An 18,955-nucleotide genomic window follows, 5' to 3' on the forward strand; every position below is an offset into this window, starting at 1 on the left:
AAGAGATTTTACTTCCTAATTTAACGCCTTGAAATTGACACGTGAAACATGCACATTATTCCACATTGTAATGTTTTACAATGCCCCTAAAGAGGAGGGGTGCTATGTGAGGCGGAAGCACGGAAGATTGAAAAGTGAAAGGAAATCTGAAAGGTGGCGCTAGGTCCCCCCAGGCGCTTTGCACAACTGCATGGTTGCCACAGGAGAACAAAGAATTTCTCAAACATGCAAGACACACAGCAAATCCAGGAGGCCCAGATTAACTCCATCAGATTTGATTTGAACACTTTTAAGGTGTCTATATGGGTCCACACCAGAAAGTGTTAATTTAACTCTTTTTGGAGAGTTAGAGTAACTCTTATAAAGTGTCAAATATCAAATCTGCTAGAGTTAATAATTTAACACTAATTCAGTGTTAGATCTTAATATTAACTCTCAGAGTACTTCTTTAACTTCTTAAGAGTTATTTGTAATTAATATTAAATAGGTACTTTATTGTTTTGAACGTTTAAAAATTCTTAGGAAAATAAACATTTGATAAAGAGGCAATAATTTTCTCAAATGCATTTATTTCAAAACGTGCACCATAATTACAAAACATTACAATGTGGAATAATGTGCATGTTTCACATGTCATTTTCATTCACATATTGCTTATTAAAAGGTCTAACATATCAGCTATGCTTAATACATGTTTCTTCAATACCATATGCATGAAATTGTTCAAAGTACAAGGTGGAGAAAGTAAAGCCTGTATCAATGCAATGCAGTTCATGTAATATGATGGAGCATATTTTCTTTTARCAGGTAGATTACCAGCTATGTACAGTACATWACAGACCAACCTGATATTCAGATCCATCATTTCTTATCCAGTTTCTGTTTCTGTTGATAATAGTCAGTTCCTCTCTGACTCCACCAGAGAGATGTCCACTCACTAACAGATTGTCTTCAGATTGTTGTTCTGTTCGTAACGTTTGGTCAGAGACACCAACATGCTCCTCTACTGCATCAGACAGTCTTCAGTCTCTGAGTCGGACAGTCAGTGTTGGTCTCTGGATCATAACAAACAAAAAACATAACAATGAGGAATGGAACGAAGGAATATATTATTACTACAACTCTAACAACAAGCCTCAATTACAGAAATGTAGGATTTCAGAGATATTAACATTTACATAATCATTTTTGGAGCTTGAATCTTCAAAGAATCCATGGAGGGATCGGAAGGGAGAGGTTAGGCTGACGACTGGAGATTCATCCTCAACCAAACTGGTACTAATGTACCTGCCTTTTTGAACTAATGTACAAAAAGGCAATAAAAGGATTAAAACATGCTGCAAAACGTATATAAGAAGACACAACAGCGGGAATAATGCTCTCGACGTGAAAAAGCCTTTTACATTTTTTCAAAGGAAAAAAAATCGATCAGAAAGGTTAATAAATCTGACCGATATGCATGTAAACGTTAAACATCATGAAAAAACATACTGCAGATTATTACGGATTTGTTCAAGTTAGCCAATAATTTGATTAAATGTTCACCGGCTTGATTTTTTTCCAACACTTATACTCCGCTAACATTCGGCATGCTAAGCTAAACATGCTAACACCGAGCCGTGTGGCCAACGTGACGTCTATCATACAGGTTGAGCTCAACTCAAAATAATTGTTATAAACCATCTCAGAAAAAAAATAACTTACCAAGCGCAGTAAATAACTCAGACATGTGGAACGTAAATAGTCCTGAAATGACTTGGCTTCTGTCGCTTCGCTTCGGTGGGAATCTGTGATTCTGGGCAGAATCAGTGAATTAACTCCTTCAGTGTTAGAGCCGCTGGTGGAGTTCAGAGTTAAGAAGTGAAGAGTTATTGATTCTATTTTAACACCTCTAGATTTGATACAGAAACACTTTGTTTTAACACTGGATTTTAACTACTAATAATATACACCCCAGACTTACATAAACTGAATGTGACTCTAATAGAGTAAAATTAACTCTGCTTTTGCACAAAGTCTACTAACACCAAAACATTGAACACTTTTGAATTTGCTGTGCAGATTCAAAGCAACACTCCAGGTATGTTTTTGATGAGGGAATAACTTTATGACTTGATGTAAAGCTAAAAAAGTTGAATTTACATATTATTGCCTCTTTAATTATAATGTGAATGCAGATAATTCCCAACCACCAATCTTACCCCATTTTTTGTTCCTTTCATATGCAGTACAGTAACAAGTTCAGCTGCATTAATATTGTTTTTACAAGCAATGAAATGTTTTGTGTGTCACACTATATAAAAATGGATATGATTTCTGCTTTGAAGATTATTGGTAACTAATATTTATGCTTTTTCTTATAGCTTACAAAAACAGGTTTTGCCCAGTACTTTGAGTCGTGAGTGTTCTTCGTTATAGATGTGTTGAGGCTGAGAGCGGTCATTACCGGAGCAGAGCTTGGTTCAACAAGCCTCGACATTATATAGCATGTTATTATATATTGTCTATATTATAATTTTATTGTACAATGGCTATGGTTCAGTTCCAAAAAGGTTAAACCGTAACACAAAAATATATTTTTTTACTAAAATACCTAAAATCTAAAACAGCAAATTCTTGTATCCCTGATCACATTATGTCCAGGGGTTGTTTTCATTTTTATTTTAATTCTTTAAATGTAAAATGTTGCATGAGAGGCATAGTCCAGTGCTAGTCAATATACTAGATTGCCAGCGCTCAACTTTCAGAGACATCAGTCAGAGCTGGTCCAGTTTTAAAAGCTCAAGCTATGACAGATGTCAGCTGCAATCACACACACCATCCACCCTTCCACCTAAACACACCCAAACTCCGTCTGTCCTTTGCGTCTACAGCAATATTACATCAGATTTACTTTCATTGGAGTAGAGTTAAAATCAAAGCTGAGCCCCCCTTGCCCACCCACCTCATCCCGTCAGCCCCAAGCAAATCCAATCAAAGCTCGATACTTTCAGTGACTGATTGGCTTCCAGTCCAATTGAATCTCTTCTGGAAGGGAAAAGGGGGCCACAGCCTTCCTTGCTGAGAGATATTATGCACTGGCAAGATAGTGACATGAAGAAAAGAGGGGGAGACAAAACGGAGAAGGAGAGGAACTTTAATTAAGATATAGGGTGTATGATCTAGAACAGGGGTGGGCAATTATTTTTTCAAAAGAGCAACATGAGACTTTAAATGATGTTAGAGGACCATATTTAAAGTCCTCCAACATCAGGACATATATATGGTCCTCATGCTCATTGTCCTATATATATGTGTGTGTGTGTGTATGGACAAAATAAATGAAAATGATCAATTTCTTTAATTAAAATTTTTATAGGTATATGTTTGAGTAAAATGAAGATTATTCTTTTATTCTATGAACTACTGACAACGTGTCTCTAAAATTCCAAGCAAATATTTAGTATGCATTTTCAGAAAATGAGAAATGGTCAAAATAATGAAAAAGATGCAGTGCTTTCAGACCTCGACTAATGCAAAGAAAACAAGTTCATATTCATTTAGAAACAACATTAATGTTTCAGAAATCAATATTTGGTGGAATAACCATGAAATTTTTAATATATACTGAACAAAAATATGAATGCCCCATGTCAAATATTGTCATGTGGAGTTAACAACTGTAAATGAGCATTAGCTGACATTGTACCAAAGTAATATTTATCTTGGTTTGTATATAATTTTTTTATCCAGCTTGCTTCTCAGTGAGTTGTTTTTTTACTCAGTGCATTGGTGGAGCATGTCCAGTGGGTGATCAGACAAAACGTGCAACATCTGGACAATCCTTTGACTGGGACCAATCAAAGGCCAACACAAAATGTAAAATTTTGTCACAAGTCATAAAGCCTCAGATGTCGCAAGTTATGTAGGAGCGTGTCATTAGCATGTTGGATGCAGGGATGTCCACCATAGCAGTAGCTGCACGGCTCATTGTCCACTATCGGACCATCAGCCGTTTAAGAGTTTGTTTCCAACAGACTGGCTCTACTGCAAGTTGACCTCATCCTAGTCGGTGTTAAGAAAATATATTTAAAATAAGCTAGTTTTCAAATTTAACATGACTTGATTGAAATAGCCTAATTATAGTTTTAAAATTTATAACTTATTCTGGCCTATTGACCTTTATTTTACCTGTAGTTAAAGCAGATTGTTTGCCAAGATCTCTGATCTGCCCTTAGTCTGTCTGGGAAACAATCAGTAGGAAGTTCCAGCTTTCACACTGATCTGTGAAGGCCATAAACCAGCAGGAGTTTGGAGAAGCTCTCCTTAGACAAGGGGGACAAATGGCTGTAGAGAGAGGGTCAAAGAGGTCCTGGTTGGATGAGCAAAGATACGCCTTATTTGAATAAATTAAAGAAAGGAAGATAAAACTTTCCACATAGTAACAAATAAGATTTGCGCTTGCAATTCTCCAAAGACGTCTTTGCTGTCTGTCGTTTCAATCTTTAGTTTTTTCCTTTTCTCAGGTAAATTCATGTGTTGTCTGTGCTCTGAGTTTTCTGATGTTGTGTGATGGGCTTTTCTGGTGATAGTATGCATCTGTCTTGAATAAATGCTAATTATTGTGACGCTGTCATCTCTGTGTGGCTTTTGTTTCCACGCATGGAATCATTGAATCCGGGAGCACAAGAAAATATAAAGAGCCAGAAGTTAATGATTTTATTCTCTTAACATTGGCCATGTGTGACCACTCCATCACAAGATTGCCACATCCGGCTCGTCCATCTGTGGGATCGGCTAAGACCAGCAACACACACAGTTGATGAGACTACTGGTCTGAACAACAGACGCATCACACCTCAGACTGTCCATAACCGCCTACGTTAAGCCAACTTGCATCCTCGGCAAATTCCTCACCCTGACCCCTATCATGTTCAAAGGACTGTCAATCCACTCCAAATGGCCAAACCATGATGTTATCAATGCCAGTATGATAACATATTGGCACCAGACGTCGCGCTACACCTTTTTGTTCTCCGTCATCTTGACCGACAGTATTAAAAAGGTTTCAGCTGCCAGGTTTCTGTGCTGGCAGCTGAAGGAGGAACAGCTTATCTTGCTCTCTCCCGTCAAGAACAGAATTATTTTTAAAGTCCCAATTTTTATGGTTATATTTACATTATCGACATCATAACTGGATTACTTCAAAACCTAAGGACCGGGAGATTTTCTCACTTTTATTTTTACCTCACTTTTCTTCACCTCCAAGTTGAACAAGGGCAAAATGCCCCCATCCGACCCCGAGGACATTAGCAGTATTCTACAACGACTTCAGTTTTTAGAAACAAAGATCCAATGGCTGGAGGGGAACTTTGAGATCAACGCTACCTGTGGATATGAAACAACTCTTCCTCAAATCAGCGGAGAGGTCGTACACCCCGCACCAACCAGCTCATCCTGGATCGCTAGGGGCGCCAAGCCGAAACAAAAGTCTCACTGCAGATCCCATGAGACGACTAACGGCAAGCAGCTGGAACCAAAACGGCTCCACCGACCCCGCTCCCAAGGATAAAGCGACCAGCCTAAGCCTCAAAACATTCCGACACCGTGGGAATCCCACTGAAAAACAGATTTTCTGCACTCCAGCCTGAGCCTCTGAGTGAAAACCCACCTTCAAACATCAGTAATGAGGCTAAACCAACGCATCCACCCCACAAACCTCCGAAGGACAAAGTGACCACTAGGAAAACGAAAGGTATGCCTAGAGTGCTTATTGTTACTAACCCTAACCCAAGAAAACGAGAGTGGTTTCTTTTCTTGGTGACACTGTATCTGATTTACTCTCTCTAACCACTGATCAGCCAAACATGGAGACTTTATTTGTGCATGTTGGAGCCAACGATCTGGAAAAGCAAAAATCGGAGATTCAGGAAAAGGACTTTAATATTCTTCTGGACACTATGCGAAAATTAAAAATGAAGTTATTTCTCAGTGGTCCAATTCCATCGCCTCAATGGGGAGACGAAAAACATTCCAGGCTGGGCATGATAAACAAATGGCTGATTAAAACCTGCTCTGCCAGCTCAGTGACCTTCATCGATAACCTCTGGATCTACTGGCAGCGCTTTCACCTCTTTGGAAGAGGAGGACGCAATCTTAACAAACATGGAATAAGGCTGCTCACTGCAAACATTTTTCATTTTATCCTTAAGCTATAATGATGTAGATAAGTTGGTAGATGATTTTCAGTGCAAACTTTCAGATATCATTGATTACATTGCCCCCATTAAAGTGAAAGTTGTGACTGGTAGGAAGAAATCTTCATGGAGAAATTCACAAATAGTTCAATCTGCTAGACAACTCTGCCATAGGGCCGAACGGAAATGGCGTAAAGCTCAACTGCACATTTATTATGACATCTATAAAGAAAGACTACGTAACTATCACACAACACTAAAACATGCAAGAGAGGCTTTCTTTGCAGATGTCATAAAAAAAACCATTATCAATGCTCGAGCTTTATTTGCTACTGTTGACAGGCTCACAAACCCTCCTATGACGTTACCACCTGAATTTCAATCTAATGCTGCCTGTTTTCAAGTTTCTTTTTAGAGAACATTCAAAAGATCAGAGGATTAATCTGCACATCCACTCCAAAGCCAGTACCAATGCTGTGCCCAAACAAAACAAATGCAGGAAAAATGACCATTTTTCAACTACTTAATTATAAAACCCTAGAAGAAATTAGAAGTCAATTAAGCTCCAGTTCCTGCTGTCTGGATGTCCTGCCCACACATTTCTTTAAGAAAGTCCTGCCTGTCGTTGCTAATGATCTGATCCAAATAGTAACTCATCGCTCTCTTCAGGTGTTTTTTTCCCCCAGGCTTTAAAAACAGCAGTTATCAAACCACTGATAAAAAAGAACAATCTGGACAAATCACTACTGCAGAATTACTGGCCAATCTCTGATCTCTGACCTCCCATTCATCAGCAAAATCATTGAAAAAGCCATTTTTAAACAATTAAATAACTTCCTAACAATAATGAATCGCTTTGACTCCTTCCAGTCTGGTTTTTGTGCTCACCACAGCACAGAGATGGCCTAGTCAAAGACTGTGGGAGAACCACAGTGCTGGTTCTGTTGGACCTCAGTGCAGCTTTCAACACTATCAACAGTTTTACTGAATCGACTGGAGAGTTGGGTCGGACTCTCCGGTCCAGTGCTCAACTGGTTTGAATCCTACATAAAGAACAGGGATTTCTTTGTTTCAATCAGAAACTTCTCATCAGAGAGGTCAAAGGTCACATGTGGGGTACCCCAAGGTTCAATCCTAGGACCCCTTTTCAATATTTATATGCTCCCACAGGCTCAGGTTATAACAGAAAATAAGATCAGCTACCATAACTATGCGGATGATACACAGCTCTACATCACGATGTCACCAGGTGACTCTGAACCCATCCAATCACAGAACAGATCAATGTGTGGATGTGACAAAACTTTCTCCAGCTGAACAGAAACAAAACTGAAGTTATTATCTTTGGACCTAAAGAGGAGCGAACCAGAATCAATGCACAGCTACAGTTATGCATTTCAGTTCGGGCTGAACTGAAAACCAGCGATCAGCCCGAAACCTGGGAGTAGTGATGGACTCTGACCTGAACTTTCAAAGCCACACTAAGACAGTCACAAAGTCGGCCTTCTATCACCCGAAGAACATCTCCAGGATTAGAGATAATTAGCTAACTAATTATCTAGATTAGCTAACTAGATTAGCTGAGACTTATGTCTCAGCAAATCTAGAGAAACTCATCCATGTGTTTATCTTCAGCCGCATTGATTACTGCAACAGCGTCTTCACAGGTCTGACTAACAAATCAATCAAACAGCTGCAGCTGATCCAGAAGCTGCTGCTGCTGTTCTGACAAAAACCAGGAAGATAGAGCACATATCAGTTTTAAAGTCTCTACACTGGCTTCTTGTAGCTCAGAAAATAGACTTTAAAATATTGATGTTAGTTTATAAATCACTGCTGTGTTTTCTGTGAGAGTACGTTTTGTGATGGTAGATTTTTGTCCAAGTGGGTTAACGGATAAAGAACTGTCAAAAATAACAGCAAAATGATCTGACAGGGCGACATCAGTTAGAGACATTGGAAATATTTACACCCTTTACTGATAACCAGGTCCAGTGTGTGTCCATGAGTGTGTGTTGCTTGTTTGACATGTTGTGTTAAACCAAAACTCTCTAATATATTACAGAGCTTTTTAGCCCCTCGGTCTTCAGGTTGTCAACATGAATGTTGAAATCACCGACAATTATTAAACAATCGCAATCAATGCATATAAGAGATAGAAGCTCATTCAAGTCCGCAAAGAAACCTTCCTCATATGTTGGGGTTTTGTATAGAGTTAGTGTCAAAGTTCGTTTGTGGCCTTTTACCTCGATTCCAAGATATTCAAGACATAAAATGACCCAAAGAGATTTTACTACAGTTTATGGTATTCTTAAATATTGAAGTCACGCCTCCTCCTTTTTGTGTTTTCTCTTCTCACTCAAAAAGTTGTACGTAGGAGGTGCTGATTCAATTAGTACGATTGCTTCATTATTGTCATTCAGCCATGTTTCTGTCAGAAATAAAACATCAATATTATGCTCAGTGATGAAATCATTAATTAATRGAGCTTTAGCACAGAGAGATCTGGTATTAAAAGAGCCAGTTTAAGTGACTTGGAGGCTGAAAGCTCTTCAGTCTGAGGTTCCTTTAGACAGGGGATCAGTCTGAGGTTTGAATTAAGACCACTGCTTTTTTCATTTCTGTTTTTGTAACATTTCTTGCAGTGATCCGGGCAGCTAATGTCCTGCTATGCAATGTCGGGCAGCCAGACACATTCTGGAGGAAGACGGGTGTAAAGATAATATCTGGACCCCGGTCTCAGACCTCAGAAACGCAGAGWGCTGGATCCTCAGGGAGGTCAGAGGCAGGTGGCTTAGATGAAGTGAGGTCTGCTATGTTAGTGCTAAGGAGAATCATGCCGAGGCGAACCTGTTGACCCATTCCATCCTGCTGGGAGGAAGAAGAGTCCATCCGTCTTCCTCTCTGACCCGCATCCTCCACCAGCATCTTCAGGCGGTTCAGGTGCAGCCCGACTCTCTTTAGCGATGGACTTCCTGAGAAACTCTGTTCTTGTGAGTGAGTGTAGGAGCATAGAGGGAGGGGGAAAAGATGTGGGACGGTGGAATAAGGAGAAAGGGGGAGAGAATAGGGAGGGGGGAAGGAGGAGGGGAACCAGGCATTCTGTTCACAGTTGATGTTTTATCACTTTGCTTTGGGACACTTTACTTCTGATAAGAGGATACTTCCGTCCTAGTCAGAAATCCTTGAGCCTGTTCTTCTGAAGCGATGGTCACATTGTTGTTCTTGTAGATAAAATGAAAAATGTTTGCAGTGAGCAGCCTTATTCCGTGTTTGTTAAGATTGCGTCCTCCTCTTCCAAAGAGGTGAAAGYGCTGCCAGTAGATCCAGAGGTTATCGATGAAGGTCACTGAGCTGGCAGAGCAGGTTTTAATCAGCCATTTGTTTATCATAAGCAGCCTGGAATGTTTTTYGTCTCCCCATTGAGGCGATGGAATTGGACCACTGAGAAATAACTTCCTTTTTAATTTTCCCATAGTGACCTGAAGAATATTAAAGTCCTTTTTCTGAATCTCCTATTTTTGCTTTTCCAGATCGTTGGCTCCAACATGCACAATTAAAGTCTCCATGTTTGGCTGATCAGTGGTTAGAGAGAGTAAATCAGATACAGTGTCACCAAGAAAAGAAACCACTCTCGTTTTCTTGGGATTACAAACATGACTGATTCCATTTACTGTCTCATCTCCAACAATAAGCACTCTWGGCATACCTTTCGTCTTCCTGGTGGTCACTTTGTTCTTCGGAGCTTTGTGGGGTGGATGCGTTGGTTTAGCCTCATTRCTGATGTTTGAAGGTGGGTTTTCACTCAGAGGCTCAGGCTGGAGTGCAGAAAATCTGTTTTTCAGTGGGATTCCCACAGAGTCGGAATGTTTTAAGGCTTGGGCTGGTCGCTTTGTCCTTGGGAGTGGGGTCAGTGGAGCCGTTTTGGTTCCAGCTGCTTGTTTGCTATTCTTTGGCGGAGCAGGTGTTGAAAGTTGAATGTGTGTTTCTGCTCAGAGCCGGCCACGCTGATTCGTCCAGGTGAGGGGTTCTCCCCATTAGTCGTCTCATGGGATCTGCAGTGTGAGACTTTTGTTTCGGCTTGGCGCCCTGAGCGATCCAGGGTGAGCTGCGGGGTGTACGACCTCTCCGCTGATTTGAGGAAGAGTTGTTTCATATCCACAGGTAGCGTTGATCTCAAAGTTCACCTCCAGCCGTTGAATCTTTGTTTCTAAAAACTGAAGTCRTTSTAGAATACTGCTAATGTCCYWGGGGTYGGASGGGRGCATTTTGCYCTAGTTCAACTTGGAGGTGAAGAAAAGTGAGGTAAAAATAAAAGTGAGAAAATCTCCCGGTCCTTAGGTTTGAAGTAATCCAGTTATGATGTCGATAGTGTAAATATAACCATAAAAATAGGGACTTTAAAAATAATTCACAGGCAAAGTCATCAGTAAAGACGGGAGAGAGCAGGATAAGCTGTTCCTCCTTCAGCTGCCAGAACTGTATAATAATTTAAATTAAATGGTAACAGTTAAATTACAGTCACTTCACCTGCTGGGTTTTAAACACACAGCCCCACAAATTCTGTGCTGGTTCATCAGTCAGTTGGATCTGCCTGATCAAATCGATCAATTGAGCTCTGCGAGTTTTTTACCCTGTGCGGTCCGGATGTCCACTTTTGCGATGATCTTTTTGCGTGGTTTTGCTTTCCCGAAATGGACAAATGTTATGTCTGCACTGCTCTTCCAGAAAAAGAAAGATGACCTACACACCAACTCTGACAGCTCATCAGTAGAGTATGTCTTCAAATTAGCTAATCCACCACAGCTGTGTTAGATTAGCTAATAGCAGCGGTAGCTAATTTACCACAGCAAACAATTGTTAATAATCACCAAATAAGCAGTAAGCCTAAAAACATTATATGCAGTGGACTGAATATTCTGGTCTTTGTGTGGGAAAAGTTTGAGTGTTTTTTGTTGTTGAATCCTGAAACAGTTGCCATAGCAATGAGTCTGCGTGAGCCAGTTAGTGGGAAAAAAAAGTGGTTTTGAGTTATTCTTCAATTGTTTTTCTGCATTACATTTCTATTTGCTGTGGCACATGGCCACAGCAAAGGCTATATGCCTTTTAATAATAATAATAATTGATAATTACCAAAATTAATACCTACATTTCCAGGTTTCATTTAGTTAACTGGGATTGTTGTTCCGCAGCAACGCGGCATAAACGTGGGGATGAAATAATATAGAAAAATCTAAATGACAATGATAAAGAACTCAGAAACCAAAAGTCCAAACACTCATGGACCATGGTTCCTGTTCCTTATTTTCTGCATGTAGCACATGTTTCACATCTATATTAAAAGGAATAGTAAGCATTAGCTACTTTTCCTTTAACTTTTTGTCATGTAATGTGTTTTATTTTATTTCTTTACCCCAGACTATAATTGTCTCTCTGCTGCTTTCTCTGTGTATTTTTTTAATCTATCTTCAGGTGTTATCTGTCCATTTAAAGTGGAGGGCAATTAGCCCATCCGTCTCATTAATAATCCATTGTCAACCTGTTTAATTATTTACCTTAATTGCTGATTTAAGTTTCGCATCCCTTGACACAAAGGGCCACTCGGGAAAACAAACACACTCACACAGAGGTCACTGGCTCTCAGAGGTGACGGATGGATTGAGTTTCCCTGTTGTCACATAGCCTTTTATTTCCCTGTTTTTCAAATCTTTTGGAATTTCTCTTCTGCTTCTGTCTCCCATCCTCTCTATCTGTCTTGCTCTCTCTTGCTCTCTGTTCCTCTGTATGTGAGAGAGAGAGAGCAAACATGCAGAGTAAGATACTGTACTGGTGGATGTGAGAGGTTCTGGATCAATAAAGTTGATTGGGTGTAAATGAAAACAGAGCAGGAGATACTGAAACTATTTGTCACCATGTTACTAATGAAGCAGATGGCAACAGGGAATACAAATGGTTCTATTAGAAGGACAGATAAAGTCGCTGGCTTCTATATTAAATGGGGAAAATTGACTTTTCAATCAGCCAAATGACAAAAAAAAAACTAAATGCAAAATATTAATCTCAGGATTATTAAATGTTTTGTTCTGAGTATTACTACTTTAAGGTGAAATTATGTTTGAAGGTTACAATTTTACCATAAAAAGCCAAGAAATCTAAAAGGTGTCAATTTGACCCTGACTGCTGAACCAGCTGTTTGAATTTATTTTTAAACATAAAAGCAGATCTATACAACGTAGACTGATAATACAGTATTCAACAAACAACAATTAGTTGAAGAATTTTGAAATCCACAGATGGTCAGAATTACTCATGGCTCAAATATATGCATACATACATCCGATAATGTTTGGGTAATTATGGGAGGTTGCAAGCTCTTCATAAGGCATAATTCTGGTTGGACATATATCCACTTTTCTTAAAATTGCTGGTAAATTGGTTTCTTGGCACAGAACCAGTTTGTAAACATAGTTCTCAAATTTTGGGTTGGGGTTGAAGATTTTGAAGATCTTCAAAACGACTATCCTGCCAAGGAGATGGTACAGTGCTTTCAGGGATGGGAGGTTAATGCAAAATTGTCTCGGTGTGAAGAACGACAGCTAGTTCCCCCACCAGAGACTGTGGTGAATCCACTGGCTGGCCGGCATGGCCACCAATGACAGCTCCCGCCATGCTGTTTTCTTCTCTGTCTGTTTTGGTCTTACAATTATTATACATACTATTATTTTTAATATGATGTTAAAAAATACCATTACTAATTTTACAATGGCCCATACGGGCTCTGTTACAGTTTGATTGCAAAAAGGTTTAGAAAAGTTATACACAAATGTACTGATGAGGGGATTAAATGACTGATAACGAAGCAAATGTGTTAATAATAATAATAATAATAATACATTTTATTTCAAAGGCGCCTTTCTGGCACTCAAGGACACCGTACAATAGTAAAAAACTGTGACAGAAACAAATAAAATGTAACAAGTAAAAGTAGATAAAAATAAATAAAACAAAACAATGTATCTATATAAAAACTATGTAAAATCAGGCAAACCAATTGTGTCATGTGGAAAAGGCAGATCTAAAAAGGTGTGTTTTGAGTTCGGTTTTAAAATTTGATAATGACTTTATGTTTCTAAGGCAGGGGTGTCAAACTCCAGTCCTCGAGGGCCGGTGTCCTGCAACTTTTAGAAGTGCCTCTGCTGCACCACACCTGAATAGAATAATTAGGTCATTAGCAAGGCTTTGGAGAACTGAGGAGGTAATTAAGCCATTTGATTCAGGTGTTTTGTACCTGTGGCACATCTAAAAACTGCAGGACAGCGGCCCTTCAGGACTGGAGTTTGACACCCCTGTTCTAAGGTATGGTGGTAATGAGTTCCATAGTTGGGGAGCAGAGCGACTGAAAGCTCTGCTCCCCATGGTGGTGAGACGGGCAGAGGGGACAGTGAAATGGATTGAGGAGGATGATCTGAGGGAGCGAGAGGGAATGGCAATATGAATAAGATTTGAAAGATATGGTGGGGAGAGATTGTAAAGGGCCTTGAAAGTGTACAGAAGAATTTTGTAATCTATGCGGAACTTGGTGGGCAGCCAATGGAGTCTCTGCAGGACAGGAGTGATGTGGTGCATGGATGGGGTTTTGGTAACGATACGGGCAGCTGAATTCTGGACCAGTTGGAGCTTATGAAGAGATTTCTGGGTGAGACCAAACAGAAGGGAGTTGCAGTAGTCCAGGCGTGATGTCACAAGACAGTGAACAAGGATGGCAGTGGGATGGGGAGTAAGGGAGGGGCGGAGGCGGTTTATGTTGCGTAGGTGAAAATAAGCCGAGCGGGTAATGTTATTAATATGAGACTGGAAAGACAGGGTGCTGTCAAGGATGACACCCAGACTCTTTACCTGAGGGGAGGGAGAAACGGGACAGTTATCAATTACAAGACTGAAGCTTTTGATTTTGGCCAGAGTAGATTTGGTACCAATGAGAAGAACCTCTGTTTTATCACTGTTAAGCTGAAGCAGATTTGAGGAGAACCAGGATTTTATTTCAGTCAAGCAGTCAGTAAGCGAAGACGGTGGGAGGTTGGAGGCGGGCTTACTGGAAACATAGAGCTGGGTGTCATCCGCATAACAGTGGAAATCAATGCCATACTTGCGAAAAATATTGCCAAGGGGAAGGAGATAAATAATGAAGAGAAGGGGCCCTAAGACAGATCCCTGTGGAACTCCTGATGTGACAGAGGAAGGCTGGGAAGAGAAGGTTTTGATCCGAATGAACTGAGTGCGGCCAGAGAGATATGATTTAAACCAGTTTAGAGGAGTCTGAGTGATGCCAATAGAGGAAAGTCTGTTGAGTAGGGTGGTATGGCAGATAGTGTCAAACGCTGCACTCAAATCAAGTAGGAKGAGRATGGACAGCAAGCCGGAGTCAGCTGCCATAAGGAGGTCATTGGTGATTTTTGAGTGTTGTCATTAAGTCAAGCTATATATATTACTTGTATCATACTTTACATACTTACCATGTTTTTTGGACTATAAGCCAGTACTTATAATAGTACTTATATAGTACAAATAATGAGATACATTTGATAAGCTCCGTTACAATTGATCTTCTGTCCTTTTATTGCATTAAGCTGCCTTTGCGCTAAAAGTTAAACAAGAAATTGCCCCTTTAAAACAAAAGCATCACAACTCAAACAGGAAGTTAACCATAAGTAAACCTAATTAAAGATGATAGGTCTTATACCTTCTAAGTTATAAGTAAGTCATTTGCACTCAACATGTTATCCACATACTTCCAGATTGTCATAAAGCGGTTGGTTATGGTGAAGATGAGGACGCAGGCAGACCCAGGATGTAAGATGATAAATGATGAGTTTAATGATGAATCCTGGGTACAGAACAATGGGGAACAACTCGAGGAATGAACGATGCACAATGAGCACACGACAGCACAGGGAAACAGACTGGTAAACACGACGAGGATCCAACAAGAGACAAAGACAACAGGTGGACTTCAATACACGAGAAGGGTAATCAGAAAACTAGTCACAGCTGGGATCAAGCAACAGGGAGGACAGGACTGAGACTCACAGGGAAACAGGACTAAACACAGAAAATCTCAAAATAACTACACAGAAAAACACAGATACTGCAAAATGTTATTTTTGATCTTGATTAGTTATGTTTGCTCTGTATACATATCTATAAGATGTGGAACAAAAAGAGTAACATGAATGAATTTGTTCAGATTAACATGTTATAATATTGATTTCCACTGTTCATGTATTAGGTTAAAGTTGTTTATTTGAGCATATAACAGGTATGATTATAACAGATTTTTTAGTTAAGGATGGTTTGGAATATCAGACTAATTGCTCATTCAGTCGATCTGCTGTCGTTTGCTATTGTTGCAGAAATTCCTGATAACACAATTTATCTAGTGTATGTCACTGAATCTGTGCTCCTGCTAGGCCTGGTTTGGTCTTTGTGAAACAGATAAAGCCAGGATGAACTGAAGGCTCTGTGTCATGACTGGTTTTTATCTCTTATCCTAGATTTTGTAATCCTACTTTTATGAAACACCAATCTGATTACCTGCCAAAACATGACTGTAAGGTCAACTGATTACTTTGCCTGCAAGGAACTCCTTGTTCCTTTGAAACTCACACCGTTCAATCAACAACATATTATTCATGATTTCATAATACACGTACACTCAAAACAACAGATGATTTTCCTTGTTTTTTTAATGCTTTTTTTTCCTTTCATAAAGTTAGGATGAAAATACAACTGCTTTGCCTTCATAAGAAAAGCGTTTTATAAATAAACTACTTACTAATATTTGTAAAGCACATATAAGAAATGTATTGCTGATGTACTTTAATTTTTAAGTAAGAAAAGTAATTTATGAATACATGTTGCTTAGTACTTTGAGAAGAAGCAAGAAACAACATTGTAAAGCTGCAGCTGGCATGATAGCTTGGAAATTTTACTCCTCCAGCCTAGCATTACTAACTTCTCTAACTTGGTTAAAATTTTGCTGGGTTTATGTTGGGGAGTAAACATTAAGGACATGACTTTAATTACCTTCTAATTTACAGTTGTATCATGGTGTCGGTGTGTTCTGTTGATGAGCGCTTTTGAAATGTTGAAATCTACAAACATACAGGCCCACTTCTTATCCCACGCTGGCTTAGTTTCACCTGGTTAACTCATAGACAGGTCCTGGAGTGTGTGTGTGTGTTTGTGTGTGTGTGTGTGCGTGCCTGTTTATTTACCTGCCACACTGTGTCTTCGGAGCGCTAAAGCCTTCACACTGACCCTGGGGAACAGAACTAAAACACAAACACATACAAACAGCTCTCACACCCCCTCCAAACACACACACACACACGCACACACACACACATTGTGTCGTTTAGTTTTACAGCATGAAAATAAAAGCGTTTCTTTTTCATACTCTTTCACAGACCCCGTGAGTCCTCCTGTTAGCGCTTGGTTAGACGTTTGGTTGTGACACACTGGAAAAAGGCGGCGCAGCGGAACAGACTACAAACAAACAACAGCAGCCAGATGCCAAAACAGGAACAGGAAAGAAGAAAGGAAACTTACTGTGGTTCACTGGCCATTACTATGCACAATGAATGCAGGATCCCTGAAATAAACAATGAAACATGTGAGACATTTAATAACCAGAACTGTCAGTAATGAAATCAAAGTGCTGGACTAAATAAGGACACTACTAAAAAAGGAAGTTTAACTAAGATGGATGCTCTGAGACTTTACAAATCCTGACTCTATACTAATTGATTCAATATTTTACTGCACTCATTTATTGATTATTTATTGATTAATATATTGCATGTGTTTGCTTTTTATTTATTTATTTGTTTATATCTAGTCATTTTGAACTTATCACTCTTAGGTATATAAATATTTTACAAACTTTGTATTTATTACCTAAGTTGGAGAAGCTTTCCTAACAAAAAAGCAAGTTCCCCTTGGGGATCAGTAAAGTATATTCTATTCTATTCTATTCTATTCTATAATAAACTAACGGTAAAAGACCAACAGTTTTGACCGTCATATCCAAAAACATTTCATTATTGTAGAAATTACATGGAACTACCGTAAGTCAAAACTGCAAAAAAAAGTCAGTAAATTTATGGTAGAAAATTGTGAAACACCAACAGTTACTGACTGTAATATCCAAAGCATTATATTACCGTAGAAAATACATGGAATTATCATAACTCAATAAACATATATCCTAAGTAATTTTGACAGTCATGAATGGAGAAAATACAGAAATATATTGTAAAAATATAAGTAATTGTGAAGTTAATAAAAAAATATTGTAATATTGCCAGCAGTTAATTACCCTAAACTTAACAGTACTAATCAGCCAAAAGTACAAATTTTGCTGATATTTATATCTACTTTAATAATGCCTTTAATACACCAAACTGAAATCTCAGCAGTGGACCAGGCATCGATCTGGTGACCCACTGATTGCAAAGCAAACTCCTACAGCCAACGCCACCATCATTTATGAGAATATTTGATTAAATGATGCATTTGAGATTAATTTTATGCCGACCATAGATTTCTTATACTGTATGTTAGCCCCTCTTGCTTGGATGAAACTGAAGTTGGTTTCCAATTGCTGCTTCCAATTTGGGAAATGGCTAAAGGGCAATGCCACCTAATTTTTCACTATCATCAGCGTCTTTAATTTACTCTAGCTAAAAAACTACAACACCTAGACTCTTCAAATCTGGACTAGATTATTCTCAACTCATATCAGAATATTTAAAACCAAGTGTGGGATTTGTGAAACCTTTATCTGATTTGTGAAACTTCAATAAAGAACAATTCTAGTGTTATCCAAAAKCATAMAAGTTGTGAAGTCRCCCYTCATWKAMGTTTCAYAAATCCCACACTTGGTTTTAAATATTGTGCTATTAGTAGAGAATAATCTAGGGAATACTCTAGAGAGTTTTTCATTTTGTTATTGTGATAAATAGCAGGGTTTACAGTAAATGGAGACTGTTATTTGTCATGTAAACAATTATCTAGTTTGTATTGCTGCTTGATCCTCCAGCATCAGCAGCAAGTTTCTTTTAACTCTGTTCCTGTAGTTGAGTGTGGCTCAGGAAACTGTGTTGTCCTGAACTCAACACAGTAAAGTCACAGTGCGCTAGCTAAGGGTGCTGCTAGCTAGCAGGTGCTAGCTCAGGGTGCTGAGAGCTCAGCAGGCCTGGTCCTTGTCAGGATGCGGCTGCTGTCTTTGAAATCAAGATTCTGCTATTTTTGCGCGTTCAGGAGGAGGAGAAGGGTTAAGGTTAACCCTAACCCTAACCCATCAGTTGGCAACAATATGGTCTATATAGCCAGAACACAACACAATGTTACATTTCTGAGAACTGATGAACAAGTATCTGGACAGAGTGAACAGCCAGAGAGAAGAAGAGGAGTGAGGCTGAGGAGGAAATAGTTGGGAGGGAAGCAGAAGAGTCAGAAGAGGCCGAGGACATCTGCCAGTTTCCATCAGTCCAAACATCAGGTTACGGCTGCAACATGATGCTGATGGAGGTTCTCCCACCCTACTGTTCATTCCTTAACCCCACTGAGGAACCTTTGTCGGCATGACGATGGAAATTAAAATGTAATGTAACTATGTAATTTCTACAGCAGTGTACAGTTTTGTTATCTGCATTTCTGTCTTTGTCTTTCTGAATCACCATGGGATGGTCCATCAATAAATTACAGCAAAAGCGTAA

General features: G+C 39.3%; 1 long non-coding RNA gene across 1 annotated transcript; it reads left to right on the forward strand.

The window, feature by feature from the left end:
* The first annotated feature begins 8,833 nt into the window (after positions 1 to 8,833).
* Positions 8,834 to 16,861, forward strand: LOC103477435 (uncharacterized). Its single transcript, XR_535649.1, has 2 exons — positions 8,834 to 9,119; positions 16,643 to 16,861. It is a non-coding gene; the product is annotated as an uncharacterized LOC103477435 (long non-coding RNA).
* Positions 16,862 to 18,955: the final 2,094 nt, after the last annotated feature.

Source organism: Poecilia reticulata, linkage group LG2 (genome assembly GCF_000633615.1).
Source record: "Poecilia reticulata strain Guanapo linkage group LG2, Guppy_female_1.0+MT, whole genome shotgun sequence".
Taxonomy (NCBI): Eukaryota; Metazoa; Chordata; class Actinopteri; order Cyprinodontiformes; family Poeciliidae; genus Poecilia; species Poecilia reticulata.